A 17,229-nucleotide genomic window follows, 5' to 3' on the forward strand; every position below is an offset into this window, starting at 1 on the left:
GTGTCAACAAAACCTCAGCAGCCCCTCCCCCCCTTCCACTCCCTCTCTCCCTGGGTACGCACATCTAGTTTCTTTTACCCTGTAAGGCACTTTGTTACACTGGTGGCCTCGCTCTGGTCTGTAGTTCCAGCCTGTGTAGGGGTATTAACCTCCATTAACTGAAATAGGCGACGGTATCTAGGGCATGTTAATTCTCTTAATCCCTCAGATAGCAGGGCAATGAATGGACACCAGATTTCCCTGTAAGAGTCACCCCTGGAAGTAAATGTGAGGGCAAGTCTCTCCATGCCCAAGATATACCATGAACAGTGGATCCAACCCATCTATGTCAGGATTTTATCAGTGCCCCAGTGTGTTAGGATGTTCTGAAGGTGGCTCATAATGCAAGCCCAATATTTCACCTTCTATGAGATTTAAGTGGAAATGTGAGGGGATTTGAGAGCCCTAGGATACTATATACAGGGAATAGTGGAAGCTGCGTGTTCAGGTGGGTGTCTATGTCAGTTAGGATCATGTCCCAGTACCGTGTGAGTTTGGGGCAATTCCAAAGCAGGTGGAGTAGTGTCCTAGGGGACCCACAGCCTCTCTAGTAGTCAACGCTTCTTGTAGGGTTTCCTCGGTGGAGGTGCACTGGTGTAAGATACCAATATGTTGCTATTATAGTGGCTGTCTCTATGCTAGTTGTGTTTTACGCTGTGTCGTGCCCTATATATATCTCCTCCCACTATTTCTGTGTCAGGTGTCACCCCAGTTCCATCTTCCAGTGCCTCTGTCCCGATGTCTTAGTAGAGCGGCTGACTTGTGGTATTCCATACAGTCCCGTGATAAAACACTTATCTGAGGTCTTCGTGACTAGCCATTTCTCAAAGGAGGTAAGGGGCCGCTACTCCCTAGTGCGCACTGTCGGATGTGTTAGCCAATGACGGACCTTAAGATAATGCAGTCTCTCTGACTCCAGCAGCGCGTAGTCTACACACAGCTGATCAAAGGGGAGAGGACCCTCCTTGTCAGAAAGGAAGCTGAGGTCTGCCCATTCACTCAAAACATCGCTCTTGGTTGACTATAGTTGCTAAGGGCCCATGTGCTGAAGCATTTGCCAAAGCTAAAGTGAGTTTACGCTGCCTCCAGGTAGGGCCAATGCACTTGATCGAACACTTTCTCAGCATATATGGCCAATACCATTATTTCCTTGCTGGAGCGTTTGTCCTTGTCAATCAGGTGGAGGATACATTTTGGGGCCCATTCCGATGTCGGACGGACTCACGTACGTCCGACATTGGTCAGGAGCCGTAACCGACCGACCTCCTGTCATCGGTTACTGCAAGTACCACTCGTATACTGCAAGTACCACTCGTATACTTCACAATACAAGCATGCATTCCGAGCGGAATGCATGCTTGAATTGTGAAAAGCAGGGGTGCAGTTCATCCCTGCACCCTGTGGCCAGCACCCCAAGGTGCCTGCCACTGGGTACAGGGATCCACAGAGGGGCACCATAGGTACCCCCAGGCCGCCATTCGGCAGCCGCACACCCACGGGGGCCCTACTGGGGGCCCCCAAAGACAGTTTCTGACTGCCTTTTCGTGCCGGTCTTTGGCAATAAAAAACTGCCATCGTACTCCCTCGGTCGTAAAGAGGCGGCCGGGGGAGTACTGAGGGATTTCCGGATAGCGGACGGGCTCTCTGAGCCTGTCGTCAGCCATCCGGAAATCCGAATTGGATTCTTTTCCGACCGATCCCATCGGAATGGCTCGGTCGGAAAGGAATCCGGCCGACACGTTCCGATTCGGTCGGAAGGGCTTCGACCATCGTTCTGAGCCCTTCCGGCCGAAATCGGAATCGGCCCCTTTGTGTTGTTGCTGCATTGTCTGCGTGGGACAAAGCCCGCTTCATACGGGTCGATCAAACCTGGCATCAGTGGTCCTAAATACGCTGCAAGTATGCTAGTGAACAAATTAATGTCCACGTTAAGGACAGAAATTTGGCAATATGATCCACATTGCTTTTGTCTTTCCTTGGTTTAGGAATGACCACAGTGGAGGCGTCCAGCATCGAGGATGGTACCGTACCCTGTCCTGTTATCGAGTTAAAGAGCCAAGTTAAGATTGGAGCAAGTGTGGAGTGGAATGTTTTGTGAAAGATGACTGGCAAACCATCAGGTCCTGGTGACTTAAGGGGTTTCTGGCGGTCTATTGATATGATAACCTCCTCCATTCTATTTGGGCGGTCAAGACTGTCAGCCTGCTCCAACAACAGTTGCGCGCCCTTTTGAGGTATAGAACTGGCCCTTCCGATGCTAGGGTTTGTTCAGAATAAAGTTCCTCATAGATGTCCCGGGAGGTAGATGCTATAGGGGTGCGCAATCAAAATATCGATTTTTTAAGATCGACCTACAATAATATAGAGTTTTTAATATCGTAGGGACAGAATATCGATGTCAAGAATATCGGTGACCAGAATATTGACCTTAAGGTAAGTAATATATATTTTTTAATATCGAAGTAAGTAATATCATTAGCAAAAATATCGTTGCTAATGATATCAATATTTATATTAGTGTTATGTATTTTAGTATGTATTTTATATGTATGTTTAACATTTTTTGTAATGAATTTTTATTATTTTTAAATATATGTAATGAATATTTAGAAAATAGTACATTTTGCGTTTTAGTATCAGAGCGGGTTGTGGGTATATGGAGGAATAGGGTAGGAAGTAATTTAATTATAATTAATTAATTAATATGTTTTTATTTATTGAGAGTGATTATTAATGTACTGTTAAATAATTATTAATTGGCAATTAATTTTTATTAATTTATTTATCATTCTATTAATTGTAATTAATTTATTATAATTTTGTATTTATTGTAATTGTTAATTAATGTATTGTTAATTAATTATTAATTGGTGCGGAGGAGCCTAGCGCGCAACCAAGATGGCCGCGTAGGTGCGAGGCTCCCGAGGACCTCCGCGACCTCCTGAATTAATCCTGGCGATATCCTGTCCTTGTTGAGGGGACTGTGTCGGTGAACCCGAGCTGAGGCGCCACCCGTTCTTTGGGCTCGAATCGGACCCCGAACACCGGTGGGAGCATCGATTGAAGGTTGCGGCCTTCTCCTCGCCGGCCCCCCGGATTGGAGTAGTGGGGCGATCCGGGGACGAAGTGAATAACAGCGGCGAGCGGGGCTGGGCGACTCGCGTACCCCGCACTTTCACTTTCGCTTTTGCGCCCTCCTTGCCTCAGGTGGGGTCGGGCTGCGGAGCGGGGTGCGGTGGTGTTGCCTTGTCCAGGTGCCCGGCTGACCCGCCGGCGGTGGGTTGACCCGCGGCCCGGTGGTCGCCCCCGCCCCCCCCCCTGACACCCGTGATTTGGTGTGGCGGCCCGTTTGGAGATCTTGGCACGACGGTGGAAGGGCCAGCATGTCCACCAAACAAGATGGCGACCGGGCGAAGATGAAGACAACCCGCCGTGGCACGGCGCACCAGGCCAATAGTATGGATCGCTATACGCTCCAGAAGGGTTCTCCGGAGACATCGCGGTCATCCCTGGTGGGCCCGACGGAGGCGCCTGCCCAACCGATGGATCTGACCCTCCGGGACGTCATGGGCGCCATCGCAGAGATGAAGGCCTCAGTGGACCAGCGTTTCGATACCTTGGCGCAAAAAATTGACTCGGTCCTGGTGGATGTGGGCCTTGTGAGGGCAGACTTGTCAAAAACGAACGACCGAGTTGACTCCCTGGCCCACACCACAACGAGCCTCACTACGGACGTGGTGGCCCTCCAGAAGGAGGTGCGCCGGCTTGGCCAGGCGAGCGCCCTGATGGACCGGCGACTGGAGGATTCCGAGGGTCGGGCCCGGAGGAACAATGTTCGCATTATTGGTGTGCCGGAGGGCCGAGAGGCGGAGGCGGCAGATCTCTTCGTGGAAGAACTGATCCTGACCCATCTCCAGCCCCGGGGGCTGAGTAAGCTTTTTGCGGTGGAGCGTGCCCACCGGGTCCCTGGGGGCCGCCCTAAGACCGGTGCACCGCCGCGGCCTATTATTGCCCGGATTTTTAATTTCCGGGACAGAGACGCCATCCTCCAGACCTCCAGGCAACAGGGACCGGTCAGGCTGGACAACATGGATGTAAACTTCTACCCAGACTTTACTCCGGCGGTCCAGAAGCAGCGACAGAGCTTTCTTGGTATTAAACGTCGCCTAAGGGACCTAAACCTCAAGTACTCAATGCTCTTTCCGGCTAAGCTGAGGGTGGAGGTGGATGGCCGTACGCACTTCTTCGACCGGCCCGAGGTGGCTGGGGACTGGTTAGATACTTTGCCTGGAGATCGGGGTGGGGGGGGCGCGGCTGGCGGGGAGGGCCCGCCGGATCAGAATTGAGGGGTGACTGTATAGGCCTTGCTCTGGATATTGTTCCTTTACCATATATTGCTTTCGTATGTTCCCCTCCCAGGGAGGTCGGGTGGGGTCTGCTGGGGGCTTCCCTCCTCGTCGGGGGGACTAGTTAGTACTTAGCTATGGGGCGACAGGCACACTGCACTTTGGGGGGGCTGTCTGGGCTCATGCAGGGGTGCAGGGAGGGGGGAGTTCTGTTGGGACCGGGGGGTGGGGGGGGTGTGTTGTTTGTTAGCACCGCAAGGCAAACCCGCAACTGTTTTGTTGTTTTTAAGATGCTCGGTGGGGGGCGACCGATTGTTTTGACGTATGATGGGGGGTAGGGATTTGATTGTGTTGTCATGGAATGTTAACGGCCTGGGGGATAGGATTAAGCGTGGTGTGGTCCTGCAGTATTTAAAACGTATTTCTCCAGATGTTGTCTTCCTGCAGGAGACACACCTTATAGGTAACACCTTTCATGCAATGAATCGGCGGGGATATCGTTTGGCGGCCCACTCCGGCTTCACTTCGGGCTCGCGGGGGGTGGGTATTATGGTCAAGAACTCGCTCCCGTTGGAGATTGATGAGGTGCGCCATGATGAGAGGGGACGTTACACTGTTCTGGTGGGACGAATGGAGGGTAGAGTGTTTATCTTTATATCAGTGTACGTCCCGCCTGGGTTACAAGCCACTACATTTGCGGACCTGGGGCGCCTCCTTCTGGACCTTCCGGGTGGCCTGTTGGTGGTTGGAGGGGACTTTAACGCGGTTGCCTCTGGGTCTATGGATCGCCATCCCCCTAGGGACCTCCCCCGGGCACAGGCGTGGCTGCCCGGCCTTTTAGACACGCTGGGCCTGGTGGATTGCTGGCGCTTAAAGCATCCCGTATTGCAACAGTACACCTTCCACTCGGGGGCCCATGGTAGCCTCTCGCGGCTTGATTACATCCTTGTCCCGGCGGCCCAGGCAGGGAGGGTGGGGGAGGTGCGCCATTTGGCACGGGGTATCTCAGACCACTCCCCATTGTTGTTGCATTTCGATGTCTTCCCGAGGGGGGATGGCAGGGTGGCCCCGATCAATGCATGGTATTTGCGCGACCCCACCATTCGTGCCGACTTGATCAAATCCTTACAGCGCTATTTCGATGAGAATGTGGGGTCGGTCCCGTCTGCCATCTCCCTGTGGGAGGCTTTCAAGGTGGTTCTTAGAGGGGAGGCCCTCTCCTTTATTTCCAATGCCCGGCGGCGCGAGCGGGAGGAGGTGACCCGGGTTGAGGCCGAGATTGCAGAACTGGAGGGTGACCTGGGGAGCGGGGTAACAGACGCCAAGTTGCATGTTTTGCACTTAAAGCAGGCGGCCTATCGGGCCCTCGTCACGGAGGCGGCCAGGGGCCTCAGTAGAGAGCAGCAGGGGCGATTGTATGATGTGGGTGACAAGGCTGGCAAATTGATTGCGTGGTTGGACAAGAGGGAAAGAGCGAGCCGCGTGGTGCCTTTGATTGAGAGCGTGGATGGTGTGTGCGTCACTGAGCCGGAAGCCATTGTCTCCTGCTTCGCGGATTATTTCCGCGAAGTCTACTCCCCGGTTTCTCCCGGCTCGGAGGAAGATTCCCATGCCTTGCTTCGGGACATCGCACTGCCCTCCCTTACGGTGGAGGACAGGGATTCGCTGGATGCCCCGCCCACCTCGGACGAAATTGCCTCGGCTATTCGCTCGGTTGCATCCGGCAAGGCCATGGGCCCCAATGGTATTCCCATTGAGCTATACAAGCTACGCCCGGATGTGTTGGCGCCCCACCTGCGCGCGATGTTCCTTGCGGCCCACTCGCGGGGCTCCCTCCCGCCGGACCAGCGTCTGGCTACAATTGTGGTGATCCATAAGGAGGGGAAGCCCCGTGAGCGGGTCACATCCTATAGGCCGATTTCGCTTCTGAACGCGGAGCCCAAAATCCTCGCCAAGGTGTTGGCCAACCGGTTGGTTGGCGTGGTGGGCGATTTGGTCCACCAAGACCAATCGGGCTTTATACCACACCGCAACACGGCGCTTAATCTGCGGCGCTTACACGGGGTGCTCGCGCGTGTCCCATTTGTGCGGGAGCCGGCCATCTTGGCGTCCTTGGACGCCACCATGGCGTTTGATACGCTCGAATGGCCATATATTTGGGCGATGCTGGCGAAGTTTGGGTACGGCCCGGGTTTCGTCAGCTGGGTCAAATTGCTATATTCGGGCCCGTTGGCGCAGGTGGTGGTGAATGGGCGAGTATCTGCCCCATTCGCGCTGGGGCGGGGCACGCGACAGGGTTGTCCCCTGTCGCCTCTCCTGTTCGCCCTGGCCATGGAGCCCCTGGCGGAGTGGTTGCGGTGGCACCCTTCTATCCGTGGTCTCCGCTGGACCCCCGAGCATGAGGACCGCGTGTCCCTCTATGCTGACGATATCCTTTTGTATCTCGCCTCCCCGCGCAAGTCACTGATCGTCCTGGTTGATGTTTTGCGCTCCTTCGGTCGCAACTCAGGCCTGGTCATCAACTGGGCGAAATCCTGTGTCTATGTGCTCTCCGGGGAGGCCCCGGTCTTGCCACGGGACTGTCCGATCCAGATTGCCTCCCAGGGTTTCCGGTACCTGGGTATATATATCACTCTTGACCCGGAGGCCCGCTATGAGCGGAACTTGCTGCCCCCCCTCCAGCGTCTGAGGGAGGACGTGGTGCGCTGGCGGCGTCTGCCGCTCTCGCCGCTCGGCCGAGCGGCCTTATTTAAAATGATGTCCCTGCCGCGCTTCCTCTACGCCCTCCAGAATACCATGGACCTGGTCCCGGCACGCTACTTTCGCGAGGTGGAGGGCCTCCAGCGGCGCCTGTTCTGGGACGGGAGGCCGCGTATTGCTCTGGCTAAATTGACGCTCCCGTGGTACGATGGAGGGGTCGCCCTCCCGGACATCAAACGGTACTACTGGGCCTCCCAACTAGCTGCAATTAATCATGGCCTTTACGGGCCCGCCTTGAACCCGGCATTTGAGATGGACAGGACGCTTCTGCCCGGTGGCGATTATAATCGAGCGCTCTACTCTGGCGCGCCCGACTCCCGTTTGACGGGACCGACGCGTGTCATGGTGCGTGTCTGGCACGCGGCTAATGCAGCTATGGGGTGGAAGGACCGTTTGACCCGAGCGTCTCCGCTGTATGCATCTGAGAGGTTGGGCTCCCTGTGGACGTCGAAGGGCTTCGAGAAGTGGGACACGATCGGAATCAGCACGGTGGGAGATCTTTGGACGAGGGGGGGATTCAAAACTTTTGAGACGCTGCAGGCGGAGTTTCAGCTGCAGGGCAGTGAGTACTTTCGGTACCTACAGGTCCGCCATGCGCTGGGCTCCGTCTTCCCGGATGTTGCATCCATTCCGGAGTCTTCCCCCCTGGAGGACAGAGTGCTAGATGGCCATGTCCCGGACAGCACGATCTCCCTCATATACAAAAAATTGATTAACGATAGATCGTGTCTGCTGACTAGTCTCCGCGAGGCTTGGGTTGCCGACGGGCTGGAGCTGGACGACGAGGATTGGATCTCCGCGGTGGCCTCTCCGAAAGAGGTGGCCATCCCGGCTCGCCTTCGTTTCGTCCAGCTCAAGATCCTTCACCGGGTCTACGTGACGGGGCCAAGGCTTTTACGTATGGGTTTTGCCGGTGATGGAATGTGTAAGCGTGGCTGTGGTGCGTTGGCGACTTTCATGCATATACTGTGGGAGTGCCCGAAGGTGGAGCGATTCTGGCGTGGTGTGCATGAGGTTCAACGAATGGTTACGCGTGTCGCGCTGCTGCCTGAAGCGAGGAGATGCTTGCTGAATGTCTGGGAACCAAATGACTACTCGGTCCCGCAGGCGCGGTGGGTGACTCTGGGATACATGATAGCCAAGCGTGATATTGCCCAATTGTGGGGATCCCAGAGGCCCCCTGCGGTGTCGGCCTGGAAAGAGCATATGGATTGGTGTATGTTTCGTGAAAAGGTGGTGTATGTGGCGAGGGGTAAGCCTGGGGCGTGGATGAAACTCTGGGGCCCCTGGAACGCCTACCGCGGGGGTATTTGTGAGCCGCCGCTGCTACTGGCGGCCTCGCCGGCTCCGTCTCCCTAGATGGCGCCCCTCCCTTGGCCGCGGGCGCGCGGTCCCCCAGTCCCTGATCTACTCCCGTCCCCCTCTTCAGAATTTTGCTGCTGGTTTGGATCCCCCACTTATGGAGCACGTGTTGTCACTTTGGATCGAGGGTTGCCTTGCGGTTGTGGTTTGTTTACGTTGTTTTGCGTTAAGAAAATGGAACCGTACTGTGGGCATGGAGCTGTGAGGCCTGCACCATTGATCACTCCTGTCTTTCTACTGTGCACCGCTGAGAAAGCTTTTTGCTGTATGTATGTAATATGCTTTTGATGCTCTAGCGGCCGGCCGTGTGGTTGTAGGCCCATACCTGTAACTTCTATAAACTGCAATAAACGGTTTCAAAAAAAAAAAGAAAAAAAAAAAAAAAAATTATTAATTGGTAATTAATTTTTATTAATTGATATTCAAAACAATTATGTTAATTTTTATGTGTAGCGGGTTGTGGGTTTATAGGGGAATATGGTGGGAAGTAATTTAATTATAATTAATTGATATGTTTTTATTTATTGTTAGTGATTATTAATTTATTGCCAATTAATTATTAATTGCTAATTATTTTTTAATAATTGATTAATGTATCATTATATGAATTATTATTAATTTTTATTATTGTTTATTGTTCATCAATGTATTGTTAATTAATTATTAATTAGTAATTCTTTTTTATTAATTGATTAATTGATATTTAAAATAATTATGTTAATTCTTATGTGTAGCGGGTTGTGGGTTGATAGGGGAATAGGGTGGGAAGTAATTTAATAATAACTAATTAATTAATATATTTTTATTTATTGTTATTGAATATTAATTTATTTTTAATTAATTATTAATTGGTGATTAAGTTTTATTAATTGATTAATTTATAATGATGTTAGTTATAATTAGTTTATTAATATTTTATATTTATTGTTATTGTTAATTAATTTATTGTTAATTTATTAGTAATTGGTAATCATTTTTTTTAATGTGTTGTGGGTTATGTGTTTATGGGGGAATAGGGTGGGAAGTAATTTAATGTTATTTAAGTAAATATTAATTACATTTTATTGGTATTTATAATTAATTTTTTTGTTAATTAATTATTAACATGTTATTTATTTTACCAAATTCATTTAATTAATACATATGTTAATTTAACCCCTAAGCTATCCAATGTTTTCCCTACTGTTGCACTCACTGGAGTGACAATAGTAACTTTAACCCCTACGCTATCCAACGCTTTCCCTACTGTTGCAGTCCCTGGAGTGGGAATAGTAACTTTTACCCCTACGCTATCCAACGCTTTCCCTACTGTTGCACTCACTGGAGTGGGAATAGTCATTTTTACCCCTACGCCATCCAACGCTTTCCCTACTGTTGCACTCTCTGGAGTGGGAATAGTAAATGTTACCCCTACGCTATCCGACACTTTCCCTACTGTTGCACTATGTGGAGTAAGTATATATATTAATTTATATGTATATGTTTAATTCATATTAACATTATGGTGCCGATTCCGATCCGGGTCGGAAAGCACTCCGACCGAGTCGGATCCGGAGTGTTTTCCGACCGAGCCGGACCCCTACAGTCCGACCGACCGAGTCCGATGCGCATGTATGCTGTCGGACTCGGTTCGGTCGGACTCCCACAGGAGTCATCCACGCCGTACATGCCTGTGTGGGGGAGACCCATGGGTCTCCCCCTGTGTGCGAGTCGTACGGCTGCGGGTGTCGGGGGGGTTTGACGTGGACCCCTGAAGTCCGACTCCGGGAGCTTTTGCGAGCCGGACGCTCCGACTCGGTCGAGCTGTCTGATTCGAGCATCGTACTCGTTTGGTCGAGAATCGTCTCCATTGCGTGCGTCGGTTAGCGTGCGACCGAGTCGGACGGATCGAGTCAGAGCCGGGAACAAGTCGGTCAGAGAATTTGCACATCTTCGCATCGTACTTCGTCGTCCGGACCCGTGCACGGATCGGTAGGAAAAGAAGCATCGGAATCGGATCCGCTACGGCCGAACCCAATTCGGTGCCCTTCTGACCGAGATCGGAATCGGTCCCTTAATGTATGTTATTATTTTTTTAACATGTTATAATATTTTTAACTATATTTTGTTTATTTATATGTATTATTTACTTAATTTTACATTATTATTAAAACATTTAAAAAACAATATTTTTAACATCGATATTTTTGACAACGATATTTTTGCTTCAATATTTTTGTACTCACCATTATGTAGATAGGACTTGGATATTTTTGACATCGATATTTTTGTGTCGATATTTTTGTAGGTCGATTTTCTGTCCGCCGATATTCTGTCAGACATTCGCTATAGGGACATGCCCAATGATGTCGTTATAGCCTTTGGTCACCAGTAAGTCCACTCCCAATGCCTGTCACTGTGGCTTGAGTCTGTTGGACAGCAACCTCCCGCCTCTGTCTCCCCCCACATTAAAGGAGTGTCAAAGCCGAAGCAGTGCAAATTCCGCCTTGTTAATGTCAAGTCTTCCTAGGTGTGCGCGTGCTGCCTCCAGTTGCCGCCAAACCCTTGGTGCCCCTGTGCATTTGTGTATATGTTCTAATTCCTGCACTTGTTTATGGAGGTGCTCTCTTTTGTCTCGTTGGAATTTATTATCCGCCACTGACATGACAATTAGCTCCCCAATAATGAAAGCTTTTAGAGCTTCCCAGAGGGTAGTGACCAGGGTGCCAGCAGTGTTGTTAATAGCTAGGTAATCTATTATCACTTGGGTAATCTTCTTCACTACCTCTGGCCTATTTAGTGATGTCATCTGCATTCTCCATGTCCAGGAGGGGTGACACATGGGAGGAAGGGCTAGGGTAAGGGAAACTGCTGTGTGGTCTGATAGTAGTAGTGGCTCTATCTCCGTGGCTGAGACCAACATTTGGAGCTCCCCTGTTCCCAAAAGTGATTCAGCAACATATATGTCTTGTGGGCGTGCAAGTAAAATGTATAATCCTGAGTCTGGGGGTGGTGTGCTTGCCAAAGGTCTCTCAAACCCATCTCCTGTAGCCATTGGTCCCCACCCCTGAAAGGGCCCCTGTGTGACCAAATCAGTGTGTTGAGTGGTCTAGATAGTTGTTGAACACTAAGCTAAGGTCTCCCCCCAAGAGCACCAGTCTATCCTGAGAGGACACCCCTCTCCTCAAGAAGCACTCTTGACCCTCATTCGGGGCATATAAGGAGCCCAGTGTAAAGGTGTAGTCATTCACGGAGTATGTCAGGAGGCATCCCTTGATCTCTACTAGCTTGGAGCCCACCTTACCTTGGAACGAGCAGGAAACCAGTATGACCATTCCCGCTGCTTTAGAGGGGTTAGAAGAGAAGAACTGTTGTGGGGAGGCATGTGACTGTATACTGTGCCAATTGCTGGAGACCAGGTGGGTCTTCTGTGGTAGAAACAGGTCTGCCCCGTCCCCTCGAAGTATGCCAGGATGGCTCGTTGGTTGGCAGGTTGTTCAGCCCCTGTACATTGAGGGTAATAACCTTTAAACGGTCATGTAGGGAGTTAAGAGGACGAAGCACTAAATGATAGCCCCCCCAGAGAAGGCGCCCGCTCTCTCTGCTGAACCCTATGCTGTCTCTGGTGAGCCCTGTGTGCGCTGGAGTCTACAGTGTAGAGTCCAGTGTATGTGTATGCAACAATGACAAGAACAAAAACATTGTCTCTGCAAAACCTGATGTTCCAGCTTGAGCCAGAAATGTCCCACTGGGAAGTTGGGTTAACGGTTTTATGTGGTGGTACATGTATCCAACCGAGCTGCTCCGTCTCTCCCATCATCCACTCTAACGACTGCAATCCGGGGCCTTCTTGGTGTTCATGTTGTCTCTGATTGGTCTGCTTCATCGGACAGCATCTCGGCACTATCCAACATTCCATGGCTGTAGTCCCTTAGATGGCCTTATGCCCCCTGCCATCGTAGGTGTTTCCGAGCTTTCCTTCCTTGGGGGCGGGTCTGTTGGTCTCCCTCTGTGGGCTCCTCGATGTTCAGCACATGGCAGACCTCCGTCAGGGACCGGAGCTGGTTACGTTTTCCCTCCCATCAGAAGATTATGCAGAACGGGTGGCCCCAGGAGTACGAAACATTGTGGTTTCACAGATAGGCAGTTATTGGGAGAAATCTTGTGTCTTTTGTAGTGTAAGAGTTGACAAGTCCTGGTAGAGCATCAGCATGTGGCCTCTAAATTGTAGGGGGTGCTCTTCCCTGGCCTTGCAGAGAATTTTTCCTTTAAGCTGGAAGTCATGGACACAGACTGGTACGTCGGCTGGGCGAGCATTCTCCACTTGCGGGAGGCCCACTGTTTGCCTCTGCCCAGAGCTGATCCCAGTATTTGGAGGAAAAGGTCTTTCACATATGCTCCTACGTCTTTGCCATCTGCGTTGGTTGGGGCCCATCTGATGCATTTGTTATTAAACCTTGACAAGTTTGCCAGGCCCTCAGCATGTGCTCGCAGGTCGAAGTTCTGGTCCAAAACAGGATGACTTCTTGCTTTAGCTGTTCTATTTCCTCATCATGGCTAGACTCATTGTCTTTGAGGGTGGAGGCCCTATTCCCCATCTCCACTAGGTCCCTTCGGACCTCTTTCAGGTCGAAAGATATCCCTTTTTTGACCATCTGGAGGTCATCTCTGTGGGAAGAAAACAGGGCCTCGAGAAAGGAGAACATTACTGGGCCCTCAGCATCCTTGACGTCTGGTAGTGACTTCAGGGCTGGGGTTATTGGTCAATCTCCTGGTTGGGTCCCAGGCGATTTGGTCAGCATTTCTTTGAGGATGCGCTGTTTTCACCTGTGTCGCAGCCATGTTCACCCACAGCCCCATGGCAGTTTATTGTGGGATGGTTTGCAATCACAGGTGTGGTGCAGGAGTTCCTGGTAGGGTTAGAAGGGCCGCAATCCTATACCCCGCATGTGAGGCCCGCTAATGCGACTTGGCCCAATGTCCGTGGGCTGCTGCTTCCTTGGGGGGAGAATCTCATCATGGACCTCATTGCATGCCTAACCACTCCATCCCAAGGCCCCGTCAGTGACACTTGCAGTCTTCAGGTGAATTCTCCTTCAGTGGTTGTGCATTCTAATGTTCTCCCACACCGTAGTAGCCTCACGGCCTAGCTGCCGATCTTGGCTTGCGGCGCCCCTCTGGTGTCTCTCCACGATGTGACTCGCACTTCTCAGCTTTTATTCCACAAGGTGGTTACTTGGCTACCACTAGAATACTCTCTGGGGTGCACAGGCCCTCCTGGGTACCACCAGCCTGTGTCGGGGGGCAAGGCTTCAGTTTCCCCATCCACTCTCATCTCGTTGCAGTGTCCCCGTGTCCACCGAGGGTCACATATGCCGAGTCTCTGAGCCAAGAAATCCTCTGTCTGGCCAGCCTCTCCCACTGCTTCAGAAGGATTTGGCTTGGAAGACCCCCCGAAATGGCCTCTTCAAGGGCCTAGGTTGGTTCCCAGCTCCCGATCTATCTGCATGCGTCTCTGAGGCCCATGTCAGGGAGGCAAGGGTGGCAGTAAGGGTCTTTGGTGCCCGCATGGCCCCCACAGAGCTCCGGTGGCCCCCAGGGGGTGCGCGCAGCACAGGATTAGCGCATCATCAGAACCAAAGGGTAAAGGCAATTGTCCACTGTTATTTTCGGTGCTGCCTGGTTCTTACTTGTGAACATCAGGCCCGGGGGCTGCTCTTGTGGCTACAGGGCATGCGTCCAGCTCTTTGTCGTCAGTGCCAGCCCTGGCTCATTACCAGAGCTGCAGGTTTAGCCTGTCTTGTAGCTCCTCCACCGTCTTTATTTCCTTTCATCGCTTCACCTCGCTTGCAGTCTCTGGGGCCACAAAGCTTGCAATGCTTTAGACCACTTCAAATTTGAGGGCACTCGTAGGGAGTTTCGGCAGGCTGCATCACCGCAAGCATCCATTATTTTCTTCTGGGTCTTTGGACTTGTGGTGCTGCAGGGCGACCAAATTCAGAGGAGCTGTGCTGGAGGCGCTGCCATTTTCTACAGTCCGGGCTGCTCTCGCCACGAGTAACACGGCTTAGATCTTGCTTTGTGGGGCCAGGTCACCAGGACTGGTGGTATCTTCTGATGCTCGGTGGTCTACTGGGCTGAAGTGGGCACCTCATGCTGCCTGCTGTGATGTAGAAAGGGCAGGCAGCAGGGCCCAATCGGCAGTGGGAAGGAAGAACAAGGAAGCACATCCTATCCATCCTCTCTCTTGACCACGCCCCCAAAATGATTTAAAAGCAAAAATAAAGGAAGCTGTTTTAGCTTTTCATAGATCAAAATGTTATTTAAAAGAGATTTTATTATCAAACAAAATTATGAGATACTTGTAACTCTTGATTAGTTCGATTGACTTTCCCCTTGCATGCTAGGATTGAGATCTGGCTGTAGATGACCCAATTGACATGATTTTGGAATTCTTAATGTCAAGTTCAAGATGATTAAATGAAATATATTCTTCAAAGTAATTGATTAATCGCTGTAAGCCTCTGGGTGCCTGACTGAGTAGTATAGTATCGTCAGCATATTGAAAATATTTTAGAGGACTATTTGCAAATTTGGGGGAGTGGGAGTTTTTTGTTTTTCAGATGTTTATTCAGATCCGCCATGAAAAGGTTAAATAAACATGAAGCAAGACCAGACCCTTCCCATAAGCCATCAGAAGTTTCAATTTTCCATGTAAGACAGGTTCCATCACTACGCTTGACCTGAACCCAGGTGTTTGTATAAAGGAAGATGATAAGATTAAGCAATTTGGGGGGCACGCCCCATGCAGCTATGCTGCTGGTTTCTCGACTCTGAGAGTGCACTGAGGCCTGCTAACCTGACCTTAGTGCCAGTGTTTTTACACTTATAAGGTATATGTTGAATTTGCATTACCCAATTGGCAAGTACCGACTTACTTATAAGTCCCTAGTATATGGTACACAGGGAACCAAGGGCATGCAAGGCAGAGTGTCTACCCAGGGCTCCAGCACTGTTTGTGCCACTCTGAGTGTGACCAACGACAAAATGACTACCAGCCTGCCACTGCAGACCTTGACCTTGTTGGGTAGGTCGCTCCCCCTCCGCACAGCATCGCCTGTGCGTCCTGTCCCTGCCCCAGCTGCCGCTGCTGAGGTAAGTTCCATGCCCCCTGATCTGTGCCCCGTTTTTCCTTCGTGTGCCCCCTGATCTGTGCCCCGTTTTTCTTGGGTTCCCCCTGATCTGTGCCCCGTTTTTCCTTTGTGTGCCCCCTGATCAGTGCCCCGTTTTTCCTTTGTGTGCCCCCTGATCTGTGCCCCGTTTTTCTTGTGTTCCCCCTGATCAGTGCCCTGTTTTTCTGGTGTTCCCCCTGATATGTGTCCCGTTTTTCTTGTGTTCCCCCTGATCTGTCCCCTGTTTTTCCTTTGTGTGCCCCCTGATCTGTGCCCCGTTTTTCTTGTGTGCCCTGTGATTCTGTGCCCTTGCCCCCGTGCCGTCCTCCGCTCCCGTTCCTGCCGCTGCATCCCCTTCAGCCCTGCCCCCCTGACTGCCCATTCGCTACCCCTTCCTCCCGACTCCCAGCTGCTCCTCCCTCCCTCCTCCCCATATATGGCGGCCGCTGCGCGGTGAAGTGAGCGACCCTTGACCTTGTTGGTTAGGCCGCTCCCCCTCCGCACAGCACCGCCTGTGCGTCCTGTCCCTGCCCCAGCTGCTGCTGCTGAGGTAAGTTCTGTGCCTCCTGATCTGTGCCCCGTTTTCCTTCGTGTGCCCCCTGATCTGTGCCCTGTTTTTCTTGTGTTCCCCCTGATCTGTGCCCCATTTTTCCTTCGTGTGCCCCCTGATCTGTGCCCCGTTTTTCCTTTGTGTGCCCCCTGATCTGTGCCCCGTTTTTCTTGTGTGCCCCGCGATTCTGTGCCCTTGCCCCGTGCCCTTGCCCATTGCCGTCCTCCGCTCCCGTTCCTGCCGCTGCATCCCCTGCAGCCCTGCCCCCCCCTGACTGCCCATTCGCTGCCCCTTCCTCCCGACTTCCGCCTCCCAGCTGCTCGTCCCTTCCTCCTCCCCATATATGGGGGCTGCGCCGCTGGCGCGATGAAGGCATGCCTAAGGCAAGCCCGTCTGCGCATGTACGCGCCTGGACCGCGCCCAGCGCCAGGAACCCTGGCCCCCGGGAACACCACAACACCCGTCTCCGCTACGACCCCAGCACCCTTCATGCACTCAACGCTGGACGATCATGCACCTGCTGCCTGGCTGTCCCGAAGTGCACCCAAGGACCCTTCTCCTGCCGGAACTGCAGCTTCACCAGCATCCGACCCCCCAACCCACCTACCAAAGAACCCAACCACCTTAGATGAATCCTTCTCAACACCCGCTCCGCACGCAAACACGCCGTGGAACTCTTTGACTTACTGGACTCCAACACCCCAGATGTCGCCTTCCTGACGGAGACCTGGCTGAACCCCTCCTCGGCACCCGACATCGCCATAGCCATCCAGGAAGGCTATTAGATTATCCGCAGGGACCGCACCAATGGAGTAGGAGGAGGAATCGCCATTGTCCACACGAATTCTCTCAAAGTCTCAACCAACACCGACGACACCCTCAGCACCGCTGAACACCTGCACTTCCAGATCCACACCAATCCCAACACCACCCTCAGAGGAGCCCTCATCTACAGACCCCCCGGACCACAAGCACAGTTCAGTGACTCCATCACCGACCTCGTCAGCACACAGGCCCTCGC

This window comes from Triturus cristatus, chromosome 4_2 (assembly GCF_964204655.1).
Source record: "Triturus cristatus chromosome 4_2, aTriCri1.1, whole genome shotgun sequence".
NCBI lineage: Eukaryota > Metazoa > Chordata > Amphibia > Caudata > Salamandridae > Triturus > Triturus cristatus.